This window comes from Cryptomeria japonica, chromosome 2 (genome assembly GCF_030272615.1).
Source record: "Cryptomeria japonica chromosome 2, Sugi_1.0, whole genome shotgun sequence".
Lineage (NCBI taxonomy): Eukaryota > Viridiplantae > Streptophyta > Pinopsida > Cupressales > Cupressaceae > Cryptomeria > Cryptomeria japonica.
Window position 1 is genome coordinate 132,263,933 of NC_081406.1, and position 16,872 is coordinate 132,280,804.

Here is a 16,872-nt window from a genome sequence, read left to right on the forward strand (position 1 = left end):
CCTTGCATTTACTATAAGAAAATTGCTAATGGTGAGGTTGTCCTCTTGCTTTATGTTGATGACATGTTAGTCATTGGTTCAATCATGTAGGTTGTTTATGATTTGAAGCAACTTCTATCTCAACGGTTTCCAATGAAGGGTTTAGGGGCAGCCAAAAGAATACTTGGCATGGATATAAGTAGAGATAGGTTGAAAAAAAACTCACGCTATCTCAAGAAAAATATATTCTCAAAGTTTTGGATAGGTTTGGTATGAAGGATGCCAAGGTAGTTGACACTCCTTTAGCTAATCATTTTTTCTTATCCTCCGCTATGTTTCCCAAGACACAAGAAGATCAAGATTTCATGAAATGCATCCCTTATTCCTCTACCATTGGCAGTCTCATGTATGCCATGGTCTCTACTAATTCGGATATTGCTCATGCAGTGGAAGTTGTGAGCAGATTCATGAGAAATCTTGGTAAACCTCATTGAGAGGCAATCAAGTGGATATTAAGGTATCTTAAAGGTACTGCAGATTCTGTTTTGTGTTTTGGTGGGAGTAATGTTCAGTTACAATGTTTTACTAATTCTGATTTTGCTAGAGACTTAGACAAACACAGATCTACCACTGGTTATGCATTTATATTTGTTGGAGCTTCTATTAGTTGGGATTCCAAGTTGCAACATATAGTTTCTCTCTATTCTGCTCAAGCTGAATACATGACTCTTTCTGAAGGTGCCAGGGAAATGCTTTGGTTACAACATTTATTTAGTAATTTGAGGTGTCTATAAAGAGATTGTGTTCTATTTTGTGATAGTCATAGCACCATTTTTATGGCTCACAATCACTCATCTCAGAATCGCTCCAAGCATATTGATGTACGTGCTCATTTCATTCGTCAAGTGATTGAAGAGGGCAAGATATGGGTTGCAAAAAATGACACAAAGGTCAATCTGACTGATGTATTGACCAAAGTTGTTACCAAAGAGAAGTTCGGCTTCTATAGGACTTCTCTTGGTATGGTTTAGATGTGATGGTAAGACCTGAGTGGGGGAATTAACTTAGAGCAACATTCGGTTGGCTTAAAGAGGGAGATTGTTAAGGCTATGAAGCTCAACCGACAGCTTCACCATGTAACTTTTGACCTTCTGTTTGAAGGCTTTAACTTGTGTATAAATGACTTATTGTTCGCTACTCATCATAATGTACTTTTTGACAAAGATAATAAAAATTCCCCTGCTCTTAAACGTGAACGTAGGCATTTAAGGATGAACCACTATAAATAATGAGTCAATCTTTATCTATTGATTGTTTTTGCATTTATTTGTATTTATTTGCTATTTTTCTATTCGTTTCTCCTTTTAGTGAATACATAAAATTAAAAAAATAATTGATATCTATTGTATCCAACTCTTTCAAAAGATTATTGCAAAGATTACTTTTAACAATAATTGTGACATTTCTCATGTAAGGAGTAATATTAAGCCAACTTGTCTTTGCTGCTAAAAAATAAAGAGAGTGGAGATCGAGAACTAAGATGTCTATGTCATGATTCAAAAAAATCATTATTAAATATTGCCATAGAATCACTACAACTTGAATTTTTATCATTGCGGGTAACTCCCATCTATTTTGCAAATGCCTCATCTTATGAGGCCTGTATTAATAATTCATCCTGATCATCTCTTTTCTAATTAACATGTTCAATCAAATTTGATTATGAAGGTTTTTGACTTGTACTCTCTCATTTGAGATTATGTCTTTAATTTTAGGAGGGAAATTTTCATAAGACCAATAATTCCAATCTCTATATGATAGGCCCAAATTATAAACTGATGCTCTGCAAAAAGGATTGTTAGGATATTGTTAGGAAAAAATAAACACACAAGCAACAAACCAAGTGTTAGTGTTAGAAATCACAAATCAAATATTCTCCTAAGCAAGCATATCAAGACACAAAACATAAAATAGAAAGCTTAACAAATCTAAGAAATGCAATAAGACATCTCCAAATGCCCTCCACCATGTTTGTAGCTACTCCTCCCTTATTCCTCTCCTCTCCAATTTCCCAAATGAGTGTAGCTCTTAGTAGCTTTTTGCACTATTTTGGATGTCTTATGGAGGTTCAAGATTGTAGAATGAAAGCTTATGAGAATGCAAATGTGAACAAGCTAAAATGAGATATTATCTAATTATCTAATGTTAATTTTTTTTTGAAAAAAGGGGGTAAAGATTTATTCAGAAATCAAAGAATTACAAGGAAGAGGCCTCAGGCCCACCAAGACAACAACAAAAACTAAAAGGATCCTAAAGGAACCACCAACACCACCCCTACAAAGTCCAGTGACCATAGCAATAGATCCGACCGTCGGATTTCCAATGATAATACCTTTTCAGAAAGCCCTCAGAAAGATGATGTTCCACAAAGTAGGGCCAAAGGCCTCTACTTTGTAATTACACAAATAACCAGGCTCATCCGGAGCCTCGAAGGGCCTAAAAATGACAATGAAAATGAAACAAACATAAAAGGGAAATTGATCCTACACCACAGGGTGCTCTTGCATCATCCTGTCTTCAAGCATTAATCTGTCTAAAGTTTCAAGATAATCATGAGGTATACCATCCCTTCCACTAAAATCCCAACCATCAACATGCTCTAAAGCCCACTTGGCCAAACAATCAGCCACTTTATTCCACTCCCTTGGAATATGACAAAAGGAGACAAATTCTAATGTGTTGCACATTTGTAGAATCTGTCTGACCATAGAAGCTAATTGCCAACTCACATCATTCAGATTTTGTTTGTTCAACATGTCCACAACAATCTGAGAGTCTGACTCACAAATAATCTTCCTCCATCCTTAAGAACAACCTCGCTCAACAACAATCTTAATAGCTAGGGCCTCCATAATATTGTTGGAGTGTTGCCCTGTATAAATAGAGAAGAAAAAAAATGCACAACCATCATCACTTCTACCTATACCTCCAATACCTGCATGTCCAGGATTCCCACGAGAAGAGCCATGAGTATTAATTTTTAAGATTCCCACAGGAGGGGGAATCCACCTTCCATCTCTACTTATCCGCTGCTTTGCATGATGAGATCTATTTCCACCAGCACATTCCATTTTAATGTTTTCCAATTGCAGATTCCCTACAATAGCATAATCACCCGTATCAACATTTTCAGACAAATTGCATTTAGCTGAGATTGTCTCCTAAAGCCTATTAACTATCTTCTGCCACAACTGAGAACTCCCTATATGTGAATCACAAAAGACCCTCTGATTCCTTTCCAATAATAAATTCCAGATAATAAGAGCTGGCCCAATAGCCCAGGCCACTTGAAGAAAAGAGGTCTTTGCTGGGGGTCTTCCCAAGCTATCCCAAGATTCAATTAAGGAGGTAGCATGAAAACAAGCATGTTGCCAAGCCTCCCACCACTTGTGCCAAATATCCCTAGAGAAAGGGCATAGAAAAAACAAGTGGGAGTAGTCTTCCTCATTATGCATACAAAGATAACAGACAGATGGTCCTTGGAAGCCTCTCTTACGAAGATTCTCCCACGTGAGGCATTTCCTCTGAGCAACCAGCCATATGAAGAAATTACATTTCAGCCAAGAAAAGCTATTCCATACCTTCTTCCACCAAGGAACATCCGTTAGGCCATGCAATTGCCTATCAAGTTGAGCATAACCTTCAGCAATAGAAAACTTGCCTTTTAGATTAGGACCCCAAGCCAGAATATCTCTCTCCTTAAGGGAACTACATAACCTACCCTCCAAGATATTAACCAACACCACACGATCTTCATTTGAACCACCCAAGGGCCATTCAAGAGGATCCTTCCAACAAGTCACCTCAACCTATCCAATGCGCCTAACCATTTTAAAATTCTCCACCTTAACCCATCCAACATCAGTGAAAATGTTGGAAAGAGACTGAAGCTGTGGATAACTAGACAAAATAGGAGGATGACCATCCCAAGAGTCCTGCCAAAAAAGAGCTTCAAAGACTCTATTACAAATCTAGAAAAGACCATCTTTAATAAGTTGGGCACCTTTTTTAAGAGTATTCCATATACAAGAGCCCCTGCCCACTAAACTAAGATGAGGCACCTCATGATCATTAGCACTAGGGAGATACTTGTGGGTTAAAATCTTGGCTCAGTCCTGAATATTAGAGTTACCATACCTACGAGCCTTAATAGAATTATGAAAAAAAGCAGTGTTTATATCACCTTCTTGGAGCCAATCCACATGAGACTTTTGTTTCCAGAAAATCTCCTCACGCAACTCCCACTCTTCTAAGTCCTTTAGAGTGAGGGACTTGGCCATACTGAGCTACACAGTCATCCCTTGATCCCTAATTTGATGCGTAGCCTCATCTAGCTTGGATTGAGTTACCATCTTGTGTCTATGTAGGTTCCCAAAACATTGTTTATTCCACCTCTTTAGCCTATATTTTACATGTTCTAATCTCTTCCCAAAGGAGTACATAGCTCGCCCATGAGTAGGCACCCCTTCATACCACCAATCAACCATAAGATCCCTCAATGACTGATCACAAAGCCACATCAATTGAAATTTGAAAGAGGGGCTTTTGGAGGTTCTAAAAGATGTAATAGAAAGCTTAATAGGCCAATGATCAAAACCCCTCCAATCAAGAATTTCCGAACTGGTGGACTACCTATCATGCACTCAAAAGCAGGAAACCAAAAATCTATCAAGCCTTTCAGAGATAGCCTCAACACCACTCCTCCTATTATTCCATGTAAAGACACCATTAATTGGCTTCACATCAATGAGATTCAAGAGACCAATATTATCTCTGAGTAAATTTGAGGAAGGATCAAGCCTAAATAATCCACCTCGCTTTTCCTCCAAACTAGTAACGACATTAAAATCTCCAACCAAAATCTAGGGTAGAAAAGGATCCTGAGCCCGAACAAAATTGATGTGAGCCCAAAGATGAGACTTACCCACAAGATCAGTAGGAGCATAAATATTAGAGAAGAGGCATCTTTCTCCTATCTCAAAGCTAGAAGCGACCATAGAAATGGAAGACCTACTAGAAAACCACCACAAAGGGGAAAGTTTCCTCGGGTTCCAGAACCAAGCAACCCCCCCTAACTACCATGAGAGCTCACTCCCTGCCAAAGGTCCTGGGGCCAGACACAACAAGCACAACTGGCCAAACCATCCACTGAAAGCTTGGTTTCCTAAATAAAAACAACATCAGGAGACTCAGAGTCAATTAATCTGCGAACAACCTTTTGTCTAGGGATGCTGTTCAACCCCCTTACATTCCATGAGAGCAAAATCATTTATGTGGTTGAGAGAAGTGAGAATCAATGGGCTTTACAAACCCTGACTCAACCAAAGTATCACCAATAAGCTTAACCTTTTCCTGATCCGCTTTTAGTCCACTCCTTAAAGGTTTGTCTAAAGAACCCTTTTTAAGGATCTTCTGCTGCAAGCCTAAAACAGGCGGGGCTTTGTTACTCTTCACTGAACTTGAGGCTACAATAGTGGAAGGAGGAGTAGACGCCATGACCACTGCACCTTCAGGGACCTGTGACTCACTAAGATCTCTGTTGTCCTGAACATGGGAAGGCAAATCCGTAACCATTTGAACATCCTATTGATTCTCAAAAGATAGGGCATGAAGCTCTTTCTTGGAATCCCCATCCAGCACCTCATGCTGAAATTGGGCACCCAAGGACATTTCAACTGGAACTCCTTCCTGTTGGACCAAATCCTCTAGAACCTCAAACCTATTTAGGGTGACATCATTTTGCCTATCCAACCAAGTTCTCTTCTTTCCCTTTTCTTTATTTCGAGGTTTCATAGGAATGAAGCCATCTTTATTAGTAAGACCATTAGGCATATGGGCTTTCCCCTTATCTTCCCCCATAATAGAGTGAGTAGGATCGGAAATAGCCAGTTTAGAAGATTTATTTCTGGGGAATCTCCGCTGTAAATGGCCATATTCAAGACAAATTCTACATCTAAATAATAGGGTCTCATAGTCCAACTGTTGGATCCAAGAAGATGTCCCCAAAAATATTTCCATAGAGTTTGGCAAAGGATTATTTAAATAAACTTCTACACATATGCGAGCGTAGGAAATTACCTTTTGATCTTGAGTTTGTGAAGCCGAACCCACAGGTTTATCAAGAAGTAGTGAGATTGAGTGAAGAATATCTTCTCTCCAGAACTCCAACGGAAGCCTCGACAATTGAATCCACATGAGCACACGAGAGGGAAGCTCCTCAGCAAAATTAAAGCCAATATGCCAAGGTTTGATAAATATTCCCACTTGGTTGAAAAAATAAGGGCCACCTTCAAAAGCCTTGTTCTTGTTTGCCAGGTTCGAAAAAATAACCAGAAAATCATTATTGGTTGCCATAAGTAGCTCCATGTCTCCTTCAGGATTCTAGAAACAACATGCCCAAGACTCTAAAGCAGGTATAGAGAGGTGAAGACTGATGAATTTGCATATGAGAGCATGGTTGCACCAATATTCAACATCCTCTGAAATTTGCTCAGGTTGAATAATCAAAACTGGATGATCTTGGGATCTCTCTAAACAACCATTCACCTTTTTCATGCGAAACGACTCTTTCGAAGAAGAAACACCTACCCCTGATTGGGAATGACCAATGTGTTCCTTTCCACATGCATGCATCAAATGAGACAGATCCGCCATATCCTAATCTCCAAAGACCATCTGAGAAGAGGATACTCCTCTATCTCCATGGATCCAGAGAAAATACCAAAAGAAAAAAATAAAAGGGGCAGAAAACCCACACCCAAAACCCCACAAACCCCAACGACAACCCAGAGTAGAAGAAACAGAAAATGGTTGCAAAAAAACCCCGCGGCAGACCAAAAAACCCAACCACGGGCAAGCAAAAATCGACCCCCAGCAAACAAGAACTCCCCCTTGGAACGAAGCAAGCAGAGCGCAAATCACAGGCTAGGGCACTTCGGCCCTAGCACAACATCCACACACACGTAGAGCCATCCCCCAACCATAGTGGCCAATTATCTAATGTTAATTTTAGCCCAAAATATAAATGTAGATTATTATGCTAAATGCTCTCTAAATTGCACTATAAATTAGATGCATACAAGATTTTAGGATCTGGATTATGAAGAAATGAGCTCTATTTATAGGTAAAATGGAGCAATGGAGGGTTGAGATTGAGTAATCTCAATAAGAGTCAGGATTGAGGGGTTTATGATCCATGTGAGGGGTTTCAATCCAATCTCAGGATGACAAATGTCAACAAGAGATGGTTTGAGAGGGGAGAGAATAAGCATTAAATACTTGACATAACTTGAGGGTTAACTTAGGAGGTGAGGTTAATGTTGAGTTGAATGAATAAATCCATTATCCAATAAATAATGTCTTTATCCAATGGATGAACTCTTGTGCAAGAGTTAGTGAGGATAACCATGGTCAAAGCAATAAATGCTTGAAGCGACCCATGAGTCAAATGAGGGTTGAGGTAGAGGTAAAGTCTCTAACCATGTGGGTGAGTTGAGTTAACCATAAATGGTTATGTAAAAGCCATTAATGGTCATGTAAGAGCCATTAGTGGTTTGGAAGACTTTAGGGGTTAGCTTGTTGAACACATAAAGCATTAAATGCTTTTCAAAGACTTTGAAGGCTTTGAGAAGTGACTTCAAGCTGCTTAGGAATGTGACAATATTTAGGAGATGGATTAGGCTAATTAGGAATGATTAGAAAGTGGTTTAGAAGGGTCTAGAAGGGGATTTAGGATTGCAAGTGGGTTTGGTGGGTGAGGGAAAATAGGATTTTAATTAAAATAAAATTAGGAGAATGCAAGTTGGGGAGGGGGGGGGGGTATTTTAGTGATTTAAATAAATATTTATTTATTTATTTAAAAGAGGAAAGGGGATTAAATTAAATAAATATGATTTATTCATTTAATTGATTTAGAGTTGTGGTTTAATGAATTAATTGAAAATAAATTAAATAATTTATTTAATTAATAGGAGAATGGTTGAGGATGAATTAATTAAATATTAATTTAATTAATTGATTATTGAAGGTTTATTAATCAAATAAATAGTAAATATTCATTTAATTTAATTGACAAATTTATGTGACTACAGAAACATCATCCACCATTAAGTTCCCCTCACGATAAATATGGATAATTTTGGATTGAATGAAGCTCCATAATTTATTTTTACTATCTTCCATTATGTCCCTAATCTTCCATGGGGATGCAAATTCACACTTTACAATATGAATAATTAGTTTTAAATCCCCATCTATCTCAATTTTATTTAAACCTCTACTTTTGAGTCTCTGTATTCCCCAACAAATTGCAATTGCTTCGCCACATCATTAGTGCTCTTCCGTAAAATATTTGCATATCCTTTTGTTGGATATTTTCATGCATTGTTATTGCTAGGATATGTTGTAGTCATTGATGTCAACATATTCCTGTGTATTGTTTCGGTGATTGCTGATTGGGAATATTTTCTGATACGATTTGTAGTGTTTTGTAGAGTTTGGTATATCCTTCGGTATACTTTGGTGTGATCAAATCTAGTGTTGATATTTTGGGAGATTTCTTATGATGGTCTTGTGTATCTTCATTTCAGATGGATCATGATTTGGTACTCCGTAAGTTATCTTTCTTTGTGACAGTTGATGATTGATTGTGTTCTTGAGCTTTCAGATGTTGACCGATGAAGATTTGAAAAGTGGTGTTGGTGCAACTATTCCTAGTTATTCTAACGTGTTTGCTGGTGTTTCCTACTTGTATCTATTTGTTTTGGTGATCCGCATTGATCGTTGTGTGAGTTTTTGGTGGTTTCTATTAACCGGTGATGATTTGCGTGTTATGCAGTATTTCTGGTGGTGTAGCGTGTTGGGGTTGATCGTGGCGTGATTTCCAGTAGAGTTGTGCATTCGGTAATTTGATTTAGGACCATGCTATGCTATGTAAATAATTATATTGGTCTGGTGGTCAATCTTTGTATCGTGTGATGTAATTTTGTAATTTAGGGTTGAGGGTTTGGCCAACCTTGTTGTCAAGGTTGACGAATTGTATATATAGGTGATGTAGTCACGTAGTTTTAGTGCCGATGTTGTGTATGCATTATTAGAGAGAGGTTTTTGTGCGAACAATTGATTTATCCTTCGGTGTTGAGTTTGTGGTGAGATTGGTGTTGCAGGGTAGTCATTTGTTCTTAATCGGAACTGTAATCAGGCATTTGGAGATGCTATTCTTTCAGTTCATTTCTTCCAGATTGTATTCTGAATCTTATTATAAGTCAATGAGACTTCCCTAAGGGTTGTAGCCTTCCAGGCCATTATATTTGAGCAGTGAGCTCTAGGTAGTGCCTGGATGCATGTGCATTCCCCATTGTAATATTTTCATATACTACTGTAGAGTATCATCTTACCATAGGTAGGTTCCCACCATGGTTTTTACCTTAACTGAGTTTTCCATGTCAAAATATTGGTGTTGTGTGCTATGCTGTTAATTTGCTTATCAGATTTGTGTTTTGTTTGTTGTTCCAGTGAAGACTGATTCACCCCCTATATTAGTCTTCCTTCTTGATTGCTGCTAACAATTGGTATCAGAGCTAGATCCTCCAAAAGACGCTTAATCGCTTGAGGAGATCTGGAATGGTAGCTCAAGGTGTAATCTTTAAGAAGGACAATCCAAGATTTGATGGAATTAACTATGTTATATGGAAGGACCGAATGAAAGTGCACTTGAAATGTCTTGGTGAAGATTATTGGGAGATTACAAAGAATGTCTATGTTGTTCCTAAGAATGTACCATCTACTCCTGATAAGGTTAAGGAAGCAAAACATAATATTAGAGTGAAGGAAACATTTCTTAGTGCCTTGACTGATTTTGAGATGACTAATGTGATGAGACTTCAGACCGCACATGAAATATAGGTGAAGCTTGAGGTGTTGTATGAAGGTGATAAACAAGTGAAGGTTGCTAAGTTGCAGAGTTTAAAAGGAAAGTATGAGACATTGAAGGTGTGAGATGATGAGAACATACACTTTTTTATGGCTATGGTGAATGACCTTGTCCTAGGTATCATATGTGTCAGTGGAACTATTGAGGAAGATGAAATTGTTGCCAAGGTGTTGAGATCTTTGCCTCCTTCCTATAAACATAAGGTTGCTTCTATTGATGAAATCCAGAGTGTGACTATTGTGACAAGAGATATGCTAGTTGGAAATCTTGTTGCATTTGAGCTAAGTGAATTTGGAGAATCACATTGAAAGTCTAAGACAACATTCAGAGCATCTGCATCTATATCCAGAAAGAAAAAATATGATCTTGATGAGTGCAAAATAACTAGATGTGAAAGAGAGAAGAGAGATGGAAGAGAAAGAAAGGGAGCTAGATGAACTTGAAGCTCTGATTTCCTAGAGATTGTCTGAAGGTGCCAATAAGTATGATGGAAAGTTTCCTTTGAAATGTTTCTCTTGCAATAAGATAGGACATTTTTCTTCTAGATGCCCATAGAGAATGGTTAAGTATGAAAAACATCATAAGTTTGATAAGGATGATAGGAATGATAGGTATGACAAGTTTGAGAAGTATGACAAGTCTTACAAGCCTAACCAGAAGTTTAGAAATTAGAAGAACTGTTATTATGCTGCTGATGAAGGTATTACAGATGAAGAATTTGAAGGAGATGAAGTTGTATTCCTATCCAAGACATCATCAGTGTTATGATGATGGTAAACATATTGTTTTAACGCCTATTCATCTTGAAGAGCCTAAGCAGAATGATACAGTAGAGATTGTGAATCCAGATGTTGTCGGTGAAGGAGTGCAGGAACTTGAAACCAGAACAATCAGAAGAATCAGAGGTATGTAAGATTGAATCATTCTAAAAATTAGATTATTGGTGATAAGAATAAAGGTGTGATGAATAGTAGAAGGTTATCTACTGAAGAAGTATGTTTGATTTCTAAAGTTAAACCTAAAGATATTGTTGAAGCCTGTAAATATGAGAGTTGGATGAGAGCTATGGAAGAAGAACTAGATTAGATTGAAAAGAATAACACTTGGAACTTGTGCTTAAACCTAAGGATAATAATGTTATTAGTACTAAATGGGTATTTAAAAATAAAATGAATGAAGCTGGTGAATTTCTTAGAAATAAATCTAGACTAGTCTGCAAAGGATACTCACAACAAGAAGGGATTGATTATGAGGAAACTTTTGCCCCGGTTGCCAAACTTGAAGCTGCTAGAATGTTGCTTGCTTATGCTACTTATAAATATTTCAAGGTATATCAGATGGATGTCAAATCTACCCTTTTGAATGGCGATCTTGAGGAAGAAGTATACATTAAACAACTTGATGGTTGTGGATGGTATATAAAGGATGATTTGATTAAGTAGATGAAGAAAATGAATTGTGTATATTGTGTGAAGAGAATGTGAAGCAGTACAGATGTTTAGATGTATTTTAGACTACTGATGAAGGAAAATGCAAATGTGTTCTGAACAATGAAATGTGATCAACATTTCAGTGAAAGAGGTTCTCTATAGTTCAATCTTTTTGATGATTTTGTATCAGAACTCATGCATCTTTCCTTGAAGAAATGTCTTCAGAATTTGCAATTCCTTATTGTATCTTTTTATAAGGTTGTGTACCTTAGTTTTTAAGGGGTAGTGGGCTCATTTTACTCTGGCCTAAACATTATAATCGGTTTATTATATTGTGAGTGTGATTCATGGTTTTTCCCAGTTTTTGTTTTCCACATAAAAATCTTAGTGTTCATGTGTGGTAAGCTTTTGTGGTTTCAGGTATTTATTTTCATGTTTATGTGGATATTTTGATTCAGCCCCCACCCATCAACATCCGATTGTGTTCAACAATTGGTATCAACGCAAGGTTCCTAAAGAAGTAGTTTAACCACTACGGTAGATCTAGGATTTGAACACAATGTTTGAATCTGAAGAATTAGATGATATGGAGGCAAATGAATGGGACTACGATGTTATTGTTGCTATGGAAGGAGAACTAAGATATTCTCTAGTCAATTTGGATAAAAGTAGAGAAAAGTGCAAGAAACCAGAATACAAAATTACTTATCTAGGAAAGCTACTGATGAAGGAAGAAAGACCATGGATGATCTTGAAAAAAAGCTACATGACAAGACTGAGAAATTTACCAAACTTGGAGAATAAGTGCTTAGGATGAAAGAAGACTTGAAAGATACAAAATAGAAAATTGAAAAAGGCTTGAATCTTAAAGGTGGAAGTGAAGTACTTGATGTGATGTTGAGTGCTCAGAAGCAAAACAAAGATAAAGGCAAACTTGGATTTGAGAAAGGTGAAATTTCTAAGACTCCTTGTAAAGCAGACAAAGGAAAGGAAAAGGTCAATAATGAATTAAAAAAGCCTAATAAAGATAAAAAATATTTCATTCTAGTCCATAAAAAGAAGAAATTCAGGACTCCTCCTAGTCAAACTAGATATTCATCAACTTTCAAAAGGCAAAATTGCTTTTCATGCAGTAAGTTTGGACATACAACTTGTGAATGTAGAAGTTAGATCATATATCAATCATTCAATGGTTAATATTAAAATTGCAATAAGTTTCGACATAAGGACAATGAGTACAATTGTGTGGAATGGATATGTGAATTATGGTAGAAATATTCAATCATTCAATGGATATTGTTTGATTGCAACCTATATGGATTAAGTCTCTTAAGTGAAAGTCATATTTCAAAATAAATTAAGGTATCAAAAGAATTGGAAATGTCAATGTGAATGAGAATGGTCTACAACAAGGTTTGATATGCTCTAACTGTAACAAAATTGGACATATTGCCAAGTTTTGCAAACGTAAGAATGTGAAGACTACTAATCCAAAAAATAAGATTGATCTTAATGAAGAAAAAGAGAAGATGAAGATATCATGTATGAAGAAATCAAAAGAAAATTAAAAAAAAAAAGACGGAATAGGTCTAAACCTATTGATGGTGCAAACTCCTCTTCTAAAAACTAAGTAGATAACATTATCCAAGGGAGAGAATTGATTGCAGATCCTATATAACCCCTTGCGGTTTAGATGTTGAGTTGTTTTCAGCATGGAAATGGTTGTGTGAGTATTTTGGGAGGTTATCAAATGGTTTTGTTAGTCTGTAGCATTATTTGTGAAATTGGATAAAACAAAGTATCAAAATTATTAGTTATAATAGTAAAATGCATTAATTGTTGAATATCCAGGCAACTAAGAGGGGGGGGGGGGTGAATCAGTTGATAACTTAAATCAAATATTTCTTTTATCCTTTTGCACATCCAAAGTAACCAATAGAATTAATTAAGACAAATATAGCATGAAGAACATAAACATACAACAGATCACACAATGAACACTAGATATGACGTGGAAAACCTAAGAAGGGAAAACCATAGAGAATGTTAGTTCTCAATATAAAACACCGGTTAAGGTGACACTGATTAAGGAGATTTTTAAAAAGGGTAGCTCACTGCCTAGAAAAAGGCTCACTGCTAAAGAAAGAGAGAAAGAAAGAAAGAATCCACCACTGTATCACAATATGCAAAACCAGACTGGTTCCAGTGCCCAAACACCAACATGCTTTCACATATCTCCAACAATTAGATCTTTCCTTTCCAGTCTCGCATATATTCGATAACATTGCTACACTTTTTCCATGCTAACTTATTCAGGCCATTCTCATAAATACTGTCACCGAGAAACATCATCTTCTAGATCGACCAAGACAAAGATCTAAAATAGGTCAACACTAAATATTTTAGTGGTGGGAAGGAATGAGAAGTAGACCATATCACAACACACATCAACGGTCTGATCAACATGTTACAACTATTACAAATTATGGACCCAAATCATGACTTACACACTACACCAAAGCCGCTAAACATCCTTGAATTCGAGACTTAATCCGGACCCAAAAATCATTGTTGAATACAACAAAAAGAAGAATGAAAACAAGTTACACATGAATTTAATCAATCAACACCATATCCAATAGATAAACCTATCCAAATCACCATAAACACATCTTCTAGAGCACCAAAGGTTTCGAGAACACATATTTCAAATTACCAACACCCTGAACATCAAAAATATCAATGACAACCATTATGTTGACATCAATGACAACCAAGCAGAATCAACATCACATTTGTAATAATCTCCCCCTTTGTCATTGATCGCAACATCCGTCAAAACAAACACATGACACTTTTTGCACAACTCTCCATCAATTAGGCAACATCCATCAACAACAAACACATGACACTCTCTGCACAACTCTACATCAACTATCTGAAACTATCAAAATCTTTATGAATTCCTCAAGATCTCTCTCTCTCTTTGACATCAAGGACAAAGGCGGGCATAAATCCCCCTAAGAAACTCACTCCTGCTTCCCCTACAAGAAAGTGCCCAAGCATTAGTCCAAAAAAAAAATATGCAACTTTTTCACTGGACCAATGCATAACCAAATGTACATCAATTCACACTAGGAAGAGATAATACCCTAACTTCTACTTGAGATACTCAAAAGTATCTTTACACAATACCTTCATGAAGATATTTGCAATCTTCTCTTTTGTAGGTATACTTCATTATCCAACACCTTTTCCCTCAAGAAGTTATATGAAATGGATATGTGCTTTGCTCTGGAATACTATACTTGATTCTTAGAAATGTTTATTGCACTAGTGTTCTCACACAAAATAGAGATGGGTTCATTAAATGTTACAAAAATATCCTTTAAATTCTGCTTCATCCATATAATCTGTGTGTAACATGAAGATGTTGCAATATATTCTATTTCAGTTGTAGATAAAGAGATAGAATCTTGCTTCTTACTTGACCAAGAAACTAATCGGGAACCAAGGAAGAATGCTCCACCACTTGTGCTTTTGCTTTCATCAACACTCTCAGCCCAATCTACATCAATATAAGTTGTCAGAGTGAAATATGAATATCTAGGGTACCACAAACTGAACTCTTATGTTCCTTTTAGATATTTGAAAATTCTTTTTACTTCCACAACATGCGACTCTTTTGGTTCTTTCTGAAATCTAGCCACCAAAAAAACTGCATACATGATATCTAGTCTAGTAGTAGTAAAATATAACAGTCCTCCAATCATTGATCTATACTAACTTGCATCTGCTTTAGGTAACTTATCATCTTTTGTCAATTTACATCCGATGGTCATAGGTGTACACACTGGTTTGGAGTTCCCCAACTCAAACTTCTTCAACAATTCCTTAATGTATTTAGACTGAGAAATGAAAATTCCTTTGTCATTCTAATATACTTGCAAAGCAAGAAAGAAATTTAACTCACCAATCATAGATATCTCAAATTCCTTCTGCATCTCATTAGCAAATTTTCTGCACATACCTTCATTTCCTCAAAAAATTATGTCATCAACATACACTATAATAATTAAGATTTTACTTGAATCAGTTTTGAAATATAAATTGTTGTTAGCCGAACCCTTCAGAAAACCTTGATCAATCAAGTACTTATCTAGCCTTGCATACCAAGCTCTAGGGGCTTGTTTCAATCCATATAGGGCCTTCTTCAATCCAGATGCTGTTGCTGCTGGTGAAGATGTTTAGGAATCTGAGAATCAGAAGAGTTCAAGGTATGTAAGATTGAATCATTCTAAAAATCAGATTATTGGTGATATGAATAAAGGTGTGATGACTAGAAGAATTATATCAGATTGAAAAGAATAATACTTGGGAACTAGTGCCTAGACCTAAGGATAAGAATGTTATTGGTACTAAATGGGTATTCAGAAAAAAATTGAATGAAGTCGATGAAGTTGTCAGAAATAAAGATAGACTTATTTGCAAAGGTACTCACAACAAGAAGGAATTGATTATGAGGAGACTTTTGCTCCAGTTGCTAGACTTGAAGCTGTTAGACTGTTGCTTATCAAGATTTCAAGGTTTGTTAGATGGATGTCAGATCAACCTTTTTGAATGGTGATCTACAAGAAGAAGTTTATATTGGACAACTTAATGGATTTTCACTATCAGATGATGGAGACATGGTATGTAAGTTGAAGAAATCTCTTTATGGACTGAAATAAGCTCCTAGAGCCTAGTATACTAGACTAGACAAATAGTTGTTGAAATTGGGATTTACTAAAGGTGCTGCTAACAATAATCTATATTTCAAGATTGAAAATAATAACATGTTGATTGTTGAAGTCTTGGTTGATGATATAATCTTTGGTGGTGATGATAGCTTGAGCACGAAGTTTGCCGGTGATATGCAGAAAAAATTTGAGATGTCTATGATTGGTGAGATGAAATTCTTTTTAGGTTTGCAGACTGCACATACTAGAAAAGGTATATTCATATCTCAAACTAAGTATGTGATGGAATTTCTGAAGAAGTTTGGATTAGATGACTCAAGACCGGTTGGAACTCCTATGGTGACTGGTTATAAATTGTCCAAGAATGATGAATATCCTAAAGCTAATCAAAGTTTGTACAAATCTATGGTTGGTGGACTATTGTATCTTACTCAGACTAGGCCAGACATTATGCATGTTGTGTGCATGGATATTAGATATCAAGATGATCCTAAAGAGAGTAATGTCACTACTGTGAAGAGGATATTCAGATACTTGAAGGGAATTGTAGACTATGTATTATGGTATCATAGGAATGATGATTTCATGCTTTGTGCCTATACTGATGCTGATTGGGCTGGTGATGTTGATGACCGGAAGAGAACTACTGGTGGAGCATTTTTTTGGGTAATAAATTGGTTTCATGGGCTAGAAAGAAACAAGATTCAGTGTCTTTATCTACTGCTGAAGTTGA